Below are 10836 nucleotides of genomic sequence, written 5' to 3' on the forward strand. Positions count from 1 at the left end.
CTCCCCAACTGCTCTAGCAAATAGTCCCCCGAGGACATCAGTTCCAGTCCTGCCCAGGTGTAACCCGTCCAGTTTGTACAGGTCCCACCTCCCCCAGAACCGGTCGCAATGCCCCAGGAATCTGAAACACTCCCCCTGACACCATCTCTTCAGCCACGTATCTATCCTATATATTCTGTCATTTCTACTCTGACTAGCACGTGGCACCGGGAGTAATCCTGAGATCACTACCTTTGAGGTCCGATTTCTTAACTTCCTTCCTAGCTCCCTGTATTTGCCTTTAGGACCTCATCCCTTTTTTTACCTATGTTGTTTGTACCGATAAGTACCACAACCACGGGCTGTTCACCCTCCCCCTCCAGAATGTCCTGTACCCACTCCGAGACATCCTTGACCTGAGCACCAGGGAGGCAACATACCATCCTGGAGTCTCGTTTGCGGCCACAGAAATGCCTGTCTATTCCCATTACAATTGAATCCCCTATAACTATTGCACTGTTACACTTATTACTCCTCCCCTCTGCAGCAGAACCAAACGTGGTGCTACGGGTTTGGCTGTTGCTGTTTTCCCCTGAGAGGCCAGTCCCCTCAACAGTATCCCAAATGGTATATCTGTTCTGTAAGGGAATGGCCACAGGAGATTCCTGCACTGTCTGGTGGTCACCCATTCCCTTCCTGCCTGCAGAGTCTGAGCCTGCGGTGTGACCACCTCTCTATATGTGCTGTCCACGATGCTCTCCGACTCGCGGATGCTCCACAGTGTCTCCAGCCGCCGCTCCAGCTCTGAAATTTGAGCTTCCAGGAGCTGTAACTGGAGACACTTCCTGCACACTTCCTGACCTGGGGACTGGATCTGTCCCCAGACTGCCACATGGAGCAAGAGGAGCAGACCACGCCTTGGAGCTGTCTTGTCATGATTTATTCCTTTAAATTAAACCTTTGAAATTAAACTTTAGAAAGATGTTTTTGCATCAGATAAAATCCAATCCCCGTATACTATTTAATTAGGTTTTTTTTTAAACTGGGTATTTATCCCTCTTGATCTGACAACAAATTAAAAATAATTATTTAATTGAAATTAAAAAGTTATTTCAATCAACTTAAAAATAGTAATTTAAATCAACCCAAAATAGTTATTTAAGGCAAAAAAAAAATTTAAATTTTAAAATAGTAATTCAAATCAACTTAAAAATAGTAATCTAAGTCAAATCAATACTAGTATTTAAATCTGTAACTCCACAGATATTCAAAATTTAGCCAAGTCTGCCTTTCAGCCAATCAGGTCACAGTTTCGTGTGACGTCATAATACCGTTTTTTTTTCAATTTTGAACAAACAAACAGCTGCCTTGCCCGATAGCGGTGTCCCTCGCCTCTGTCTCTCCGCACTCTTTACTGAAGTCTCGCCCTCTCTCTCTCTCTCTCCGCGCTCTTTATTGAAGTCTCACCCTCTCTCTCTCCGCGCTCTTTACTGACGTCTCGCCTTCTCTCTCTCTCCGCTCTTTATGGAAGTCTCGCCCCTGTCTCTCTGCGCTCTTTACTGTAGGTTAGGTGGATCAGCTTTGCTTAATTGCCTCTTAGTGTTCAAAGGTTAGGTGGGGTTATGGGGATAGGGCCCAGGCATGGGCCTGGGTAGGGTGTGTTGTGTTTGGTGTTCGACGTCCAGCAAGGAATCCACAGAACAGCTTGTGACTTGCCCAAACCAGGATTTTTATTAATACTCACATGGTAAGGTAATGATCAGATACAGAGCAAGTTATCATGGAGTTTCTTTATACTCCCCTGGAATGACCCCTATGCACGACTGTACTCATGTACGTCTTACAACCTTCTCCGGATCACCAGATCTGCTATGGTTTATATCTGAGAGCATTGTCACATGACCGCTGTCGAGACCGTATGGTGGAACTGCACCACCATCTGCTTGTTGGTGGTCGCACCACCAACTATCTACAATATAATTTCTAGGCATATCACCACAGGATGCTCTTTCGGAGTGTCAGTGCAGACTTGATAGACCGAATGGCTTTCTTCTGTACTGCAATGATTCAATAAACACAAATCAAAAAAATCTAATGTTGCAAGGACAGTGACAGCAAAAAAGCTCTTGGTCGCTTTCAAAATCTTGCAACCATAATTTCAATTAAAATATGCACATATTTTTCAGCATGCCACACATAAAGTTATGTAATAATATAGTGCAGATTTAAATAGCTTCACAGATTCAAAACAAATAACCAAACCTATGTTCACTTGGAAATAATCACCTTTAATCATAAATAAAATTAAAAATTACTTTCAAAGCATCAACAACAGTAATGACTGGTTGAAAGAAAGAGGAAAAGAAACTGTGAAAAAAAGAATCTACACTTGTTAAAAAGTTGACTCTTCTTTCAATTTAATCTACTAGTTTAAATGCCTGCCCACAATGGATGTTCCCAAGCTGGCAAAGTCACAAGGGAACAGGGCTGCACTCCTCCTGCGCCATGCTGGAGCCTGCACAGACCAGGGTGCTGGAGGCCCGAGGCTGCTGCAGAGAAAGGAAAGTTGGACACATCATCCGAGTGCAGGTAAGTGCGCAGGTTTTTCTATTAAAATTGGCTTCCCACCGCTAGCTGGAAGTTACGGGCCAATATGTATTTCCCAGCCATATTCGTCCGCGGACATTTGGGGCAAAATTTCCCAGTTGGATGGAGTTGAGTCCCAATGTATGTGATTTGGAAAAATTCTGTAAATTGATGCCACATCTGGATCCAGATGTTGTCCTGGCCAAAGGGTGCACAGCAGAGAATCAGCTATCTCCCCTTACGTCTGAGAGAAGAATGAGTGGAACCCCAAGATGTATTGATCGGAACTGTGCTGTGGTAGGGTATACTTGGTAGGTCAGTCGATATGGCTCAGCAGCTGAAGGTGCTATGCCACTCACCTATGATGCCCTCTTAAAGGCCTGAGTCCTCTCGGTGCACTGTCTCCTGCTGGAAGAACCACACTGCTACCACAGACTTCCTTGACCATTTTCTTTCAGGTCAGCTTGGTTGGAGGGGTTCTCCTCTTCTTCCTGTTCTTGCGGAGGCTGTCCCCATTGCAACTCCCCAGACCCTGCAGCAGGATCTCCAGGTAAGAATGACGAACCTGGGGGCAGCCTTCCCAGGTCTCCTCTCTATTTCAATGGTTGCTGCAGCCTCAAAAGTCGTTAAGGCTTCTGAGTGCCTGTAACCCATGTCATGGTCCCTTTAATTAGAAATCCTCTGAAAGAACCGACACAATATCCCATCCAGCCTCGTTGGTTGGTCGTGATGTTCGGGGACAGGATAATATTTAGTTTGTTCTGGGAAAGAGCAACGGCTTTGCGCACATCCGCCAGTCAGGGTCCTGATCCAAAAATAGTCCCATCATATCTGCAGGCACTAATGTGGGAATATTTTGTTTTCAGAGTCAATTGCTAATTGTGGGGTGGGCAGGGGAATGGACCTGGTAGGGTGCTCTTTTAGAGGGTTGGTGCAGACTCGATGGGCGGAATGGCCTCCTTCTGCACTATGGATTCTATGATTCTAAGTGCAGGACCAAGTTGCATGTGAATCAAACTGGTTATTAATGCCAGATACGCTCCCTGCAGGATATTAAGGAATGAGTTGGATATTTCTAAGTATCCAGCAGCTTCATGGTCATTTTCATCCCTCAAATGACCAGATTTATTACATTTAACTTCATAGCTTGCATGCAAACTCATAACCTTTGATGTTGTTCATCTGGTATCACAACCAGTAGTCCGTTGTCACCGAGGCAACAGGAGTAACTTGCCATTGCAGATAGTTAGTTGTACAATGATTTTCAATTGCTTGCTTCCAAAGGCCAAATAACAAGCATTTTCAGGCGTCTCCAAAGGTCCTGCTATACTCTACCTATACATTACATGGCAGACAGTGTAGGAGGGGGAAAAGAAGCCCTATTCCAGAAATCCAACATCTTGGGACTCTCAAGGATGCAGATTGTCACCAACAACAGTGAGGACAGATGAATCAAGTCACCAATCAATAGTGTTGGTCTCATTTAGATATTCAAGCTTGCATCATGGCCTGGATCTCAAACAAGGAGATATGTTTGTAAGATTTTAACAATTCACAGAGCCCTACAGTGCAGAAGGAGGCCATTCAGCCCTTCAAGTCTGCACCGACGCTCCGAAACAGCACTCTACCCAGGTTCACTCCCCCTCCCACCCCACCGTTACCCCGTAACCCCACCTAACCTGATCATCCCTGGACAATAAGCAGCAAGTTAGCATGGCCAATCCACCTAACCTGCACATCTTTGCACTGTGAGAGAAAACTGGAGCACCCAGAGGAAACCCACACAGACACAAGGAGAACGTGAAAACTCCACAGAGACAGTCACCCAAGGCTGAAATCGAACCCGGGTGTCTGGCACTGTGACGTAGCAGTGCTAACCACTGTGCCAAGATGCCGCCTGTAAAAAGGAGGAAGAAGGTACCATGCAATTTCCTTCAGAACTGTGAACAGTTTGGGGCAGCACTTAGCATAGTAGTTAGCACTATGGCTTCATAGCACCAGGGTCCCAGGTTCGATTCCCAGCTTGGGCCACTGTCTGTGCGGAGTCTGCATGTTCTCCCTGTGTCTGCATGGGTTTCTTCCGGGTGCTCCGGTTTCCTCCCACAAGTCCCGAAAGACGTGTTATTCGGTAATTTGGACATTCTGAATTCTCCCTCCATGTACCCGAACAGGCACTGGAATGTGGCAACTAGGGGCTTTTCACAGTAACTTCATTGCAGTGTTAATGTAAGCCTACTTCTGACAATCAAGATTATTAATATAATTATTATTGGGTTCTAAATCAAGGCCTTCGATATGCCCTCAACAACCATGGGCACCAACCATGATGTTAATCAAAGAATTTCACACAGACCCCAACAACTTTGGCATGACTAGTGGCAGACGTCGTGACAGGTGCAAACTGGTGCTTATATTTGGATGTGTCCCACACTCCTGGATATTCGGTACTGCAAAGAAGGAGCTTCTCTGAAAAGAACAGATGGATAAAGAGGCCCCTTGGCACACTATCAATCCACACAGCCAAGTTTTTCCTTTTTTAAATCTCATCCATTTCTTAATTCAATTAATAATACTGGCAACCTGTTTCTTGCCCACAAAAAAATAAATACATTCAGCTCCTTGGGTGCATGTAGGTGTCATTACAGCCTGAAATTTTGAATTTTTGGAGATAAAAGTGTGTTTTCATTTGAAGTGCAAACATATATGATCTTCCCTGATGGCTTATGATGAGTTTATTCAGTGGATAAAATAGCCGCCCAGAACTAGAAGGTCCCAATTTAATCTTTGGTCAGGGCTGTCCACTGATCCCAGTTGGGGATAGTGGATAAAGTGGTACAAGTGACCTCAGTATTCCTGCATTAAGGAGGAGAAAAACCCAAATTGCCCCTCCTGACTGTTGTGAGCAGTTCCTGTTGGAGGTGCTCTTGCCTGGGCTAATGAGAACCAAATTGACTGTCACGCCTCAAAGACTGTGAGAAAATAATCTGCTGAGAATCATTGCACGGAATCCTGTGCTGCTCCCTGGAGACAGCAGCAAGGTGGGTGGGAGGATTTAATTGAGCAGCAGGCCAAAAATCAACTTCCCAATTGTGTGATGAAACTAAGCAATTACTTTTCGGGAAGTTTGAAGGCAGACTTGAATAAAGCGAAATGAATAAAAATGAATGGAAAGTGCATTTCATATATACATATATGCGAGGGTAGGTCCGATCAAGGACAGTAGCGGGAGATTGTGTATTGAGTCTGAAGAGATAGGAGAGATCTTGAACGAGTACTTTTCTTCAGTATTTACAAATGAGAGGGGCCATATTGTTGGAGAGGACAGTGTGAAACAGACTGGTAAGCTCGAGGAAATACTTGTTAGGAAGGAAGATGTGTTGGGCATTTTGAAAAACTTGAGGATAGACAAGTCCCCCAGGCCTGACGGGATATATCCAAGGATTCTATGGGAAGCAAGAGATGAAATTGCAGAGCCGTTGGCAATGATCTTTTCGTCCTCACTGTCAACAGGGGTGGTACCAGCGGATTGGAGAGTGGCGAATGTCGTGCCCCTGTTCAAAAAAGGGAATAGGGATAACCCTGGGAATTACAGGCCAGTTAGTCTTACTTCGGTGGTAGGCAAAGTAATGGAAAGGATACTGAGGGATAGGATTTCTGAGCATCTGGAAAGACACTGCTTGATTAGGGATAGTCAGCACGGATTTGTGAGGGGTAGGTCTTGCCTCACAAGTCTTATTGAATTCTTTGAGGAGGTGACCAAGCACGTGGATGAAGGTAAAGCAGTAGATGTAGTGTACATGGATTTTAATAAGGCATTTGATAAGGTCCCCCATGGTAGGCTTATGCAGAAAGTAAGGAGGCATGGGATAGTGGGAAATTTGGCCAGTTGGGTAACGAACTGGCTAACCGATAGAAGTTAGAGAGTGGTGGTGGATGGCAAATATTCAGCCTGGATCCCAGTTACCAGTGGCATACCGCAGGGATCAGTTCTGGGTCCTCTGCTGTTTGTGATTTTCATTAATGACTTGGATGAGGGAGTTGAAGGGTGGGTCAGTAAATTTGGAGATGATACGAAGATTGGTGGAGTTGTGGATAGTGAGGAGGGCTGTTGTCGGCTGCAAAGAGACATAGATAGGATGCAGAGCTGGGCTGAGAAGTGGCAGATGGAGTTTAACCCTGAAAAGTGTGAGGTTGTCCATTTTGGAAGGACAAATATGAATGCGGAATACAGGGTTAACAGTAGGGTTCTTGGCAATGTGGAGGAGCAGAGAGATCTTGGGGTCTATGTTCATGCATCTTTGAAAGTTGCCACTCAAGTGGATAGAGCTGTGAAGAAGGCCTATGGTGTGCTCGCCTTCATTAACAGAGGGATTGAATTTAAGAGCCGTGAGGTGATGATGCAGCTGTACAAAACCTTGGTAAGGCCACATGTGGAGTACTGTATACTGTTCTGGTCGCCTCATTTTAGGAAGGATGTGGAAGCTTTGGAAAAGGTGCAAAGAGATTTACCAGGATGTTGCCTGGAATGGAGAGTAGGTTTTACAAGGAAAGGTTGAGGGTGCTAGGCCTTTTCTCATTAGAACGGAGAAGGATGAGGGGCGACTTGATAGAGGTTTATAAGATGATCAGGGGAATAGATAGAGTAGACAGTCAGAGACTTTTTCCCCGGGTGGAACAAACCATTACAAGGGGACATAAATTTAAGGTGAATGGTGGAAGATATAGGGGGGATGTCAGAGGTAGGTTCTTTACCCAGAGATTAGTGGGGGCATGGAATGCACTGCCTGTGGAAGTAGTTGAGTCGGAAACATTAGGGACCTTCAAGCAGCTATTGGATAGGTACATGGATCACGGTAGAATGATATAGTGTAGATTAATTTGTTCCTAAGGGCAGCACGGCAGCATTGTGGATAGCACAATTGCTTCACAGCTCCAGGTTCCCAGGTTCGATTCTGGCTTGGGCCTCTGTCTGTGCGGAGTCTGCACATCCTCCCCGTGTGTGCGTGGGTTTCCTCCGGGTGCTCTGGTTTCCTCCCACAGTCCAAAGATGTGCAGGTTAAGTGGATTGGCCATGATAAATTGCCCTTAGTGTCCAAAATTGCCGTTAGTGTTGGGTGGGGTTACTGGGTTATGGGGATAGGGTGGAGGTGTTGATCTTGGGTAGGGTGCTCAAGCTTCCAAGAGCCGGTGCAGATTCGATAGGCCGAATGGCCTCCTTCTGCACTGTAAATTCTATGATAATCTATGATTAATCTAGGACAAAGGTTCACCACAACATCGTGGGCCGAAGGGCCTGTTCTGTGCTGTATTTTGCTATGTTCAATGTTCTATGTTCTATACAGTGATTAGACACCTGTGCCACCTTTTCTTCTTAATTTATTTTCCTATACTTCACCTAGATGCAGCCATGACATCCACAGCTAAATTGAAAGCACTGTTAACTGCTATACCCATTGCCTGAGATGACCTTGGCAGCCTTTCTCTGTTTCTCGAAGGCCTAGAATGCCACAAGCTACTGAGAATCTCTGCCACACGATCTGGTTGCACCCTCGGTCTGACCTGTTGACAGCAATGGTGGCATTGGTAGGGGGGAGGTGGAGCAGCAGAGCACCTCTTGGAATGCCCTAGGATGAGGCCCCTGATGTACTTTGTTGGCCCGACCCCCACCCCGCCTTCCTGTGCGTTCCTTGAGGAGCTGGGGCACCTGAACAGGAGGCCAAGATGCCTGGTCCCACTCTTGCCTCATTATTACTGCATTGCATCAATGCCTAGTGTGACAGGGTACAGGTCCAAGCACATATCCGCAGTCACTGAGTACTCTCCATGGGGTAAGTCAAGTGCTCGCATGCCAGAGCAATGGCAGTACTAATAAGAATGGACACGTTCAGCCTTTGCTCAAGTCTGCACATGGACTCTGGCATCTCTGCCTGTCTCTGCATCTCCAACATGTCCCTTATGGATGAGTACAGAGGCTCATCATCTGCAATGGGGCTCAGCATAGATCCCCAGCAATACTGAGTGTCAGAGACCTCAGCAGTCACATCCTCCATCAGTTCCAGGCATGTGTGTGCGGAGTGCTCCCCAGACTGTGACCCCAAGCCTAATCCAGAATGAGTACTCACAGAAGTGAATGTCTCTGCATTGGCAGAGGATGCAGAGAAATGACATGAAAGTGCATTCTTTGAGTATCCTGAGGCAACCTCAGAGGTGGTTTTCAAGGTGGAACTGGAGCTGCAGGTTAGATGGGAGTTGGAGCTGGGGGAAGGCTGTCTCCTCTTTTTGTTATTTGACTGCGAGTACCTGCCGTGGAGAACAAAAAGATATAGCTGATGGTTATGCACAATCCTTCTTCAGAACAACGTTTCAGGTCTTACTCCTCTAAATCCATTTGAACACCATACCAAGGCATGTTCACTCAATGGCTTCAAAACTCCAGTCTCTCCATATGTATATGCTCAGTCCTGGGCCCTGACCTAGTACCAACAATAGTTAATTGGCTTCTTCCTCAAATAGGGTGAGGATTCTTATGTCTGGGAAATCTACTAAAGTCATATTGCACGCCTGGTGATTATGTGCAATTTCCCCTGCAAACAGACTGATTGAAGGTCATCCCAATTCATGCATCACAACTTATGAGCATGCAATGCCCATGACAGCTCCTCAGCCTTCTCCTGAAAGAGTTTGATAACCACACTGTCTTGCAACCGGTACAACATTCACAGCATGAAGTGGCTCCTATAGATTCATTCTACAAGTTTGATCTGCTGCTGAGAGCTACAAAATAAACTCCGATCTGACATACCTCTGCACTCACATTTGTACATTGCTGATACCCCTATGAGTATCACTTTGAAGTAGCTACATTGCGCAATTTACCCAGGTGGAGCCGAGTGGATTGTTCATCCTCTTATTGCAGTGCACCTAGATTCTGGATTGGACTAATCTGCACGTCGACCTCCCTCCAGACTGCCTTGGTTAGACAGGAATGTCACTTGCTGTCATCCCTGGGAAAGAGGACCTGCTGCCTTTCACAGACGGCCTGGAGGAGAAGCTGCAATGGGGAAATCGCTGAACTCTGGGGACTGCCCTTTGCTTTCTCCAAGATATAGCCGGGTGGGGAAAGATCCAAAGGGTTGACTACAGTCTCGGCATCCACTCAAACAGACAGGGTGGTACCATTGGCTTACATGAAATAAATGCTTACACTTGTGCCCTTTAAACATGCCCTTTAAATACCTTCGACTCCGTGAGGTAACAGGGTGGGCGCCAATTTCCACCTACCCATGCAGCATGATTTGCCTCTCTCCTTGACCATTCATAGCTAATTAACTGGCCGCTTCATTGTTAGCCATCCTTCCCCCTAGTGGAAATGTCTCTCTTCCTGTCCCGCTATTGACAAGCTTGTGGCCATTGGAAGATTCTGATCATTGTCAGGATTCGCACACGAGTAATGCGTGAGGTACTGTAGGCTTGAAATGGCATGTCCTGGTAAAGAGTCAACACATTCAGGAAAGGAAGGGATAACATTGTTGAGAAAAAGGAAAGAAAAGGTTTGAAACTTTACTGTAAACAATTTACTGAAGTTATGAAAAAATGATAGTTTAAAGAACGAACCAGATCAAAAGAACGAGCTTGAAGAGTTCTGGTATTCAAATTCAGAATAAACAGGACACAAAGAACCACGTCCTGAGCATTTTAGGGCATTGTAATGAATATCTGTGTGTGAGTTGTTATAATTCATTTTAAAACTTGTACATAATGTCAGTCTTTTTATGAGATTGCAATAAGCAATTATTAAGTTATTATTAAATTGTGTTTCAGTGCACTGACTGAATTTTCAAAAGCCATCATGCTAATTATTTTAGGGTTGAAATATTTTAAAGCTTTTATTTGTTTTTAATTCAATTGATTTCTCCAGTCAAATCTCTCAGTCTGTTGAATGTTCAATTTTCACATTTCCAGAAATAACTGCGTGTGACCCCTGGAAGGAACAATGTGACCCCACATGAGCTGGATACCACATGGAGAGAAAATCTAATGCGGTCTCAAACCTCTTGACACTGTTCAAAATAATGTGGAGTTGACTATATATTTACAGTTTGCAACTCCTGTGGTTTGCTCTTTACCATCGTTTTAAATTCAATCGCTGGGGAAGGAGAAAAGTGGATATGTGGAAACACACGTGCATAAATATGTGGAGAAATACAGTTCAGGCAGTCAATATAAATGTGACCGTGCCAGATTGGAATCATCCCTGCAGATATTGCTCTG

At 45.2% G+C, this 10836-nt stretch overlaps 1 long non-coding RNA gene across 1 annotated transcript; it reads left to right on the top strand.

Annotated features, from left to right (window-relative positions):
- Window positions 1-1623: 1623 nt before the first annotated feature.
- On the top strand, window positions 1624-10592 carry LOC140428815 (uncharacterized). Its single transcript, XR_011948899.1, has 3 exons — window positions 1624-1726; window positions 2409-2568; window positions 10528-10592. It is a non-coding gene; the product is annotated as an uncharacterized lncRNA (long non-coding RNA).
- Window positions 10593-10836: the final 244 nt, after the last annotated feature.

This window comes from Scyliorhinus torazame, chromosome 8, assembly GCF_047496885.1.
Source record: "Scyliorhinus torazame isolate Kashiwa2021f chromosome 8, sScyTor2.1, whole genome shotgun sequence".
NCBI lineage: Eukaryota > Metazoa > Chordata > Chondrichthyes > Carcharhiniformes > Scyliorhinidae > Scyliorhinus > Scyliorhinus torazame.